Raw genomic sequence first — 7,349 nt, 5'->3', positions numbered from 1 at the left:
CCCTCCTGAGCAACAGTGCCCACACCACTGAGGTCTGTCAGCAGTCACTTTCCCCATTTATCCTCAGTGAAAGATGGAGTGACTTAAGTACAAATACAACATATTGTAAACAATTTCTTACAAAAAAGTCACAAATTAAACCAAAGTATTTTACAGAATTTACTACAAAACACCATAAAAACTGCCTTCCACTTAAGCTCGCTCTCCCCGTATCCGGCGAGCCAACTGGATGTCTTTGGGCATGATGGTGACTCTCTTGGCGTGGATGGCACACAGATTAGTGTCTTCAAACAACCCCACCAGGTACGCTTCACTAGCCTCCTGCAGGGCACTCTGAAACCTCAAGTCTGTTTTGAAATCCTGGGCGATCTCCCTCACCAACCTCTGGAAAGGTAACTTCCGGATCAAAAGCTCTGTCGATTTCTGGTAAGGGCGGATCTCCCGAAGCGCCACGGTTCTGGGCCTGTAACAGTGAGGTTTCTTCACCCCGCCAGCAGAGGGAGTGCTCTTTCTAGCCGCCTTGGTGGCCATCTGTTTGCTGGGGCTTTCTCCCCCTCCCTGGTGGACTTACGCACAGCCTGCTCGGTTTGGGCCATTTTTCACCGAACACCGAAATCTCTTCTCAGACTGCCGCGCTGATTCTAGCTGCCCAAAATAGAGCCTCAATCCTCAGATGAACTCACGAAGCTCCTCCACCAAAAGACCAACCCGCTCTGTGCTCCATCTTTGCTCTTTAGCACTTGAAAGAGATCCTTTACAGCTGATTTGCCCAGTGCAATATTCGTCTGATGTCCTGACTGCTGCTTCCATTGGCATCAATTGTAGAACCAAGCAATGTGAACTCTTTGACAATTTCAATTGCCTCATGTGCATGTGAGAGCTGGACAATGAATAAGGAAGACCAAGGAAGAGTTGATGCTTTTGAGCTGTGGTGTTGGCAAAGAATGCTGAAAGAATCGTGGACTGCTAAAAGGACTAATAGGTCTGTCATGGAGGAAGTGCAGCCAGAATGTTCCTTGGAGGAGAGAATAGCCAGACTTTGTCTCACATACATACTTTGGTCATGTTGTCAGAAGGGACCGTTCTTGGAGAAGGATGTCATGCTTGGTAAGGTGGAGGGTGGACGAAAGAGGGGAAGGCCCTCAATGAGGTGGACTGACACAGTGGCAGTGGCGACGGGCTCAAGTGTAGCAAGAAATGTGAAGCTGGTTCAGGACTGGGCTGTATTTTGTTCTGCTGTGCATAGGATTGCTATGAGTCAGAGATGACTTTATGGCGCTTAACAACTTTGGTCATGTTGTCAGAAGGAACCATTCCCTGGAAAAGTATATTGTGTTATGCTGGGTTCTCTAGAGAAGCAAAACCAGTGAAGCTTATAGAGAGAGAGAGAGAAAGAGAAATTTAGCTTAGGAAAATGGTTCAAAAACTTCTAGAAGCTGGCAAGTCCAAAGTTCTTGGATCAAACGTCAAGCTGGAGGCTTTTCCCGGCTCTTGCAGATGCACGGGTTGAGGTCAAGGTTGGCAGGCAATGTACTGGCTGATGACTCCCACGATTGATGAATCCAAGATCTCCAGGCCAAATGGTGGTTTGTTCGCTCATGGACAGTTGTAGGCAGCACAACAGAATCTTGATCCACAAAGGAATGTCTCTTTTCCCAGGATGTCCATAGATATACTGTGTGGGACTTTGTTAGAGTCCCAAGGTTATGCTGTTTTGCTTATGCAGCATTGAAGACGTGCAAGCAGTTTTTTTTGTATTCTGGAAATAAGATTGTCCTTGAGCATGCAGGTGCAAGTACAAGTTATTTTTCTCATGCTCCCAGTTCTCAGACAAGAATGTTTATTAAGATCAGGGAGTTTCTATAAGAACTGATATGATTAGCAAGTTGTATTTTGGGGTATAGTATATGTGGGAAAGAACAAGAAGTTTTGAGAAAGTTTATGACTGTGCCTTTGAACTCAGAATGGATATATTATGCCTGCAAAAAATAAAGCTTTGCTTCAGATCATCAGTCTGAGCCTCTCCTTGTTCTTCATCTTCGGCTCTCCCCTTCCCTCGGCTGGACCGCGGCAATACTGGAAGCAGGCCACACCCCTAGTGAAACTCCCTTTCAACAGACTGGCTGCTCAAAACATAACCATCTGATCCCATCATGGGAATAACCACAGCACAACAGCTTAAACCACACAGAATTGTGGTCCAGCCAAGTTGACACATAGCTCCAACTATTACACATTCTAACAGGTCAATTTCCCTAAGCCTCTGGATACCTTCTTCTACATTATATCAAGGCAGGTCTGGTACTTTGACTTGACTTAAGGTAGGCCACCGCATAATCCATGCTTTAGTAAGGCAACTGTGATGACTGGAGCTGTGCATCAACTTGGCTGGACCCCAGTTCTGTGTGGTTGTTCCCATGATGGGATCGGATGACTGTGTTCTGAGTGGCCAATCTGTCCAAGGGGAGTTTCCCTAGGGGAGTGGCCTGCTTCCAGGATATCCAGGGACATCCTGGGAAGAGACACATTCTTTTGTGGATCGGGACCCTGGTGTGTTGCCTACAACCTTCCTTGAGTGAGCAGCTCACCGTTCGGCCTGGAGATCTTGGATTCATCTTTCGTTGGAGACAACAGCCAGTGTACTGTCTGCCAGCCTTGAGCTTCTTGGCCCCCTGCAGTTGCAGAAGCTAAGTCTGCCTCCAGCCTGACGTTTCCTCCAGGGACTTTGGACTTGCTGGCTTCTATACGTTTGTGAGCCAATTTCCTAAGATAAATTTCTCTCTCTCTCTTTATATATAAATAAGCTTTGCTGGGTTTTGTTTCTCTAGAGAACCCAGTCTAACGCACCAACCAAATAAACTATTAGATCCTTTCCTAACCTCTCAAGATGAAACACTGAATGAAGAATCCGTACTTAGTGGGCCTAAATCAATAAACTCAGACTGATCCAATCTTACATTTCTTGCACCGTTATCTCACACCCTCAATAGCCATTCCCATACATATTCTCCAGGTTTCTGTCTGTACATGTTAGCAAAATCAGGTAGGTCTTTTCGGGTGTAGTGTACCACCTCCTCACACTTTCTATTTCACCTTTTGGGGCTCGCTTGAACTTAACTTTAGGTATAGGTCTAGCAGCAACAATGGGTGGTTGAAGCAGTTCCTGAGAACATTCAGGAATGTCTTCCATGGCCTCTGCCTCAGGCAATGACCCGGAAAGACCAGTTTGGCTCATTCCATCAAACTGAGGTGGAGGGGATAATGGTTTTACAGTAATCCCTTCAGATGAGAGGGATTCTACAGAATTTACAGGCTTCATATCCTGATCTTCCTCATTATCTGTCCATATGTCCCCATTCCAGGTTTCAGGTTCCCATTTTTTCCCAATTAATGCCCTCACTTTACCATCAGACACCATTCTGGGTTGGCAATTTAATTGGTGTTGTAATTCAGCCACCCTTACAATAAGACTCTGGGTTTGGTTTTCAGCGATATCTGCTCTTTTACTAGAAGATATAAGACATTCTTTCAGAGCACAACTGGAAACACTGAGGTCTTTTATGCTGTGCTTAAGCCGAGACTCAGCAGCTCTGAGCTCATCTCGCTCTTTCACCACTTTGTCTAGTATAAGTAGGACCAACCAACCAGCTTCCTTATACTCCTCATGCTGACAAAATTGCAAAAAAGTATCAAATATCCGATCACCCAGAGTGTCACTTCTCACAAGTACTTGATCTATTGGTGGTGTTATTTTGCATATTAACGTTGCCACCTCATGCCATGAATTAGCAGGGCCCTCTTACTAATGGAGGCAGAGTCACCAGTGCCTTTACGATTAATCAAATTGGAGAACCAAAACAGAATCAGTGAGAGCCATTTTAGGAAGTTCATTCTTATGATTTTGTCTCTCTAGAACCACTCTCAGTACCAAATGTGTTACACTGGGTTCTCTAGAGAAGCAAAACCAGTAAAGCTTACAGAGAGAGAGAGAAAGATAAATTTATCTTAGAAAAATGGCTCACACTTTTAGAAGCTGGCAAGTCCCAAGTTCTTGGATCAAACATCAAGCTGGAGGCTCTTCTCAACTCACACAGCTGCAGGGGCTGACAAGCTCAAGGGTGGCAGGCAGTATACTGGCTATTGATTAAAATGATGAATCCAAGATCTCCAGGCCGAATGGTGGATTGTTTACTCAATGTGCAGTTGTAGGCAGCACAACAGGATCCTGATCCAAAGAGTGTCTCTTTTCCCAGGATATCTATAAATATATTGGAAGCAGGCCACATCCCTAGGGAAACTCCCTTCAGCGGATTGGATGCTCAAAACATATACATCCGATCTCACCATGGGAATAACCCACATCGTAACTGCTTAAATCACTCAAAATTGTGGTCCAGCCAAGTTGACACACAACTCCAACTATCACAGATATCATCCTTGATAAAGTGAAGGGTCAATGAAAAATGACAAGGCCCTCAATGAGATGGATAGACACAGTGGCTGCTCTGGTATAGCAAGGATCATGAGGCTGGCACAGGACTGGGCAGTGTTTCGTTCTGCTGTGCATGGGGTCACTATGAGTTGGAGACAATTCAATGACACCTAACAATAAAAAAATACTAAAGGTTATATTCTGGCTTTTGTGGACTTGTTTTAATTCTCTTCAGCTTCAAATTAAACTTGCAGAAGAGCAATTGATGGTCTGTTCTACAGTCTGCCCCTGGCCTTGTTCTGATGACAATATTCAGCTTCTCCAACTTCTCTTTCCACAGATGTAGTCAATCTGATTCCTGTGTATCCATCTGGTGTGGTCTATGTGTACAGTTGCCATTTATGTTGTTGAAAAAACATATTTGTAATGAATAAGTTGTTGGCCCTGCACAATTCTATCGTGTGATCTCTGGTATCATTTCTGTGACTAAGGCCATATTTTCCAACTATCAATTCTTAGTCTTTGTTTCCAACTTTTGGATTCCAATCACTGGTAATTATCAATGCATCTGGATTGCATGTTCGGTCAACTTCAGACTGCAAAAGTTGGTAAAAATCTTCATTTTCTTCATCTTTGGGTTTAATGGTTGGTGCGTAAATTTGAGTAACAGTGGTATTAACTGGTCTTTCTTGTAGGTGTATGGATATTATCCTAATATTGTACTTAGATCTTGAAATGTTCTTTTTGATGATGAATGTGGTGTCATTTGTCTTCAACTTGTTATTCCTGGCATAGTAGGACATATGATTATTCCATTCAAAATGGCCAATACCGATTCACTCATCTGTCAGAGTGTTTTACTGTGGTGGCTAGTATGTTGCTGTGATGCTGGAAGTTATACCACTGGTATTTCAAATACCAGTAGGGTCACTTATGCTGGACAAGTTTCAGCATGGGTTCCAGACCAAGAGAGACTAGGAAGAAGGATGTGCTGTTCCACTTCTGAAGAAATTGGCCACTGAAAACCTTATGATTGGCAGTGAAACACTGTCTTCTACAGTGCCAGAAGTTGAGCCCTTTGGTTGGAAGGCACTCAAAATATGACTGAGGAAGTGCTGGCTCTTCAAAATAAAGTTGACCTTAATGAAGAGGATGGAGTAACGCTTTCGAGATCTTCATTTGCTGATGTGGCACAAGCAAAATGAAAATGAATCGTTGCAAATATTAATATCAGAATGTGGAATGTACAAAGTATGAATCTGGGAAAACTGGAAGTTGTTCCATATCGTAGCAACATGCAAGCCTCCACTGACAGACTAGTGGTGGCTATGCATGAGGTCCACTGCCAAAATCATACCCAGGTCTCCTATATGGAAGGTAAGAATTCCACCACTGAACCACCACTGCGACCAAAATGATTCTGGGGTTTTCTATTTCAGTGACCAAACAACATAACCAAGGGCCCAGTTTCATTCCAAATTTTTGTTCTGTGTTCTTTAGATTTCATCCCCAGAGATCATGCTCAGGCTTGAAAACATTTAAAGGAAGAACACAAACAAACAAAACACTCAGAAGACCAGAAATAGTGATAAACCTGTTGGGAAGAGTGAATAAGGGGATGTTTCATTGAGCTACATCTTCATCTATTATATTCACTAAGAATGCCTAAAACTGATTAATCTTAAAGAATGGTTTAAAGATAAGAAAGAAAAGTGGTTCCTACTACAGAACTTTCTTATTGCTTTCATTACAAATCCTGTGTTATTTTTAACATGTTTATTACTTTAACAACACAGATTAACATTTTATTTAAAAAATAATTAGCTTCTACAGTCACCTACCCTTTTCTCTTCTACAGATAATCACTCACTGCCTCTTCATGGTCATGTAGGGCTGTGTAGGTCATCCCACTCTTCTCAGTATTATTTTTTAATTTTTTATTTAGAATATGGTCTATCATTGCTATTTTTATTTTTTTCAGATTTTAAAATTCTTTTTTTATTGTAATATACATACAATACCACATACAATTATTTCATCAGTTTCTACATGTACACTTCAGTGACATTGATTATATTCTTCAAGTTGTGGAATCAGTTTTTCTAAATGATCTCACCACCATTAATACGTCTTCAATACACTTTAAGCAAAAACCCTGTTTTTTCCCCTTCCCTCCTGCCCCTGGCAACCACTAATTACTTTTGGTTTCTTTGTTGTTGCTATTAGTGCCATGGAATTGATTTTTTTTACTTATAGCAATCCCATGTGACAGAGTGGAACTGCACTCTGATGTTTCCTAGGCTGTAATCTTTATGGGAGATCACCAGGTCTTTCTCTCACTTTGCTTATTTCATGTAAGTGGTATCATAAAGTATATGTCCTTTTGTGTCTGACTTATTTTGCTCAGCATAACGTCCTCAAGATATATCCAAGTTGTGCCATGCATCTGTTATTTTTTAATGAATGAATAAATTTTTCTTAGTTTAAGTTTCCAATGTGGTATATCTATAATCAATATAAACATATTTTTTTAATTCTCCACAATTCACAGTGTAAAAAGGTTATAAGACTAAAAAGTTTGAAATCCTCCATCTAATCCTTTCCTATATTACAACTTCCCTCAAACTACATTCTTAGTTCAACTCTATTCACCTTTACCTTCAACACCAAAATAAGCCTCATCCTATAATAAGTTGTTGTTGTTATGTGCCATTGAGTCGGACCCAACTCGTAGCGACCCCTCCTTGGTTTTCCGAGGCAGTATCACTATGGAAGTAGATTGCCCCATCTTCCTTCTGAGGAGTGGCTGGTGGGTTTGAACCGCCAGCCTTCTGGTTAGCAGTCAAGTGCCTTTAGCCACTATGCTACCAGAGCTCCCATAAGTAGTAGGGTCTATTATAAGGTGAGGTGGGAAGAG

The 7,349-nt window shown here is 42.1% G+C and overlaps 1 pseudogene; it reads right to left on the bottom strand.

The window, feature by feature from the left end:
• Positions 1-192: 192 nt before the first annotated feature.
• On the bottom strand, positions 193-602 carry LOC103204560 (annotated as a pseudogene).
• Between the last annotated feature and the right edge of the window lie 6,747 nt (positions 603-7,349).

This window comes from Orycteropus afer, unplaced genomic scaffold (genome assembly GCF_000298275.1).
Source record: "Orycteropus afer afer isolate SDZICR_OR568_19922 unplaced genomic scaffold, OryAfe1.0 scaffold00253, whole genome shotgun sequence".
Lineage (NCBI taxonomy): Eukaryota > Metazoa > Chordata > Mammalia > Tubulidentata > Orycteropodidae > Orycteropus > Orycteropus afer.
This window is presented reverse-complemented; position numbering and strand designations above follow the sequence as displayed.